This window comes from Equus caballus, chromosome 8, assembly GCF_041296265.1.
Source record: "Equus caballus isolate H_3958 breed thoroughbred chromosome 8, TB-T2T, whole genome shotgun sequence".
Lineage (NCBI taxonomy): Eukaryota > Metazoa > Chordata > Mammalia > Perissodactyla > Equidae > Equus > Equus caballus.
This window is the reverse complement of record NC_091691.1, coordinates 57,036,480-57,037,470: the sequence shown is the minus strand read 5'-3', so window position 1 is coordinate 57,037,470 and position 991 is coordinate 57,036,480. Positions and strand designations below refer to the sequence as shown.

At 57.2% G+C, this 991-nt stretch overlaps 1 protein-coding gene across 4 annotated transcripts in view; it reads left to right on the top strand.

The window, feature by feature from the left end:
- Positions 1-991, top strand: part of CHST9 (carbohydrate sulfotransferase 9) — a 250,381-nt gene that overhangs the window by 306 nt on the left and 249,084 nt on the right. The gene's annotated exons all lie outside the window — the stretch shown is intronic.

The window sequence follows — 991 nt, the reverse complement described above, 5'->3', positions numbered from 1 at the left end:
GTAACCGCGCTTGGGTGGGGGCGTGGGGGTCCGAGATTGCAAGGGCGGAGAGTGTGGGGCGCCGTTCGCAGAGGGGTCTGGCTGGGCGGGGAAGTGTATCCTCACCTTTCCAGGTACTTCGCCTCTGTTGAATGTTGAATGCGGGAGGCATCTTCCTTTTCTACCCCCGCTCCTCCCCGCCCCCCATACTGGAACCTACTTCCATTCACTTTATTGGACGTGCTGGGGTTGGGGTAGGGGGTGGTGTCCAGGAGATGAGGGGTTGCGAAGACTTTGAGAGGGGTGGCGAACGGGGACAGGGTACCTGAACTTGTTAGCTACCTGTGCTGGATTCCTGGGCCCTGGCGGGACACCTTGGACTCCAGGGTTCCGGTGCCAGCCCCCACTGGGGGCGTGCAGAGGTTGGAAAGAGGACATCAGAAGGAACAGTGTGGAGTTTCTGATGCCGGTCTATCCGGTCCTCCAGCATGTTTGGCAGAAAGATGAGCATCTCTGCTGTGGTGCCCCTTTTGCATCTGTCCCAAACTCCACGACCTTCCTAAGGCTCTCTTGCTAGGGCGGCGGGCAGTGTGGGAGGGAAGTTAGGAGCCTCGGAGCCCAGGTTCCACGTGGCTCCAGCAGAGGGATTGGGAAGGGGGATCTGGGGCGGGGGCCTTGAGGCGCTTTGTGGAGAGCTGGAAGTGCGTGGTTGTTTTGTTGCTGCTGCTGTTACTTTCACACGGTTCCCGCTCCCTCTGTCTTCTGCCCCGTTTGAACATCCTGCCTAGCAGCATGTTTTTGTTAGAAGGCTAAGAGGTGTTATGTTTGATGCCTGTCAGGAGTTATTTCCAACTAAGTTCACAGGTGCCAAGCCAGAACTGCCGCTTCTCCTCTCTGCTCTCCCTGCAGGTTCACCCCATCTCCTCCCACAGGCAGACTGTTCCGGAATAGTTCCCGGGGTTTTGAAAGGGATGGCAAGTAAATGATAGAGAGTGTGTGTTTGTGTGACTTT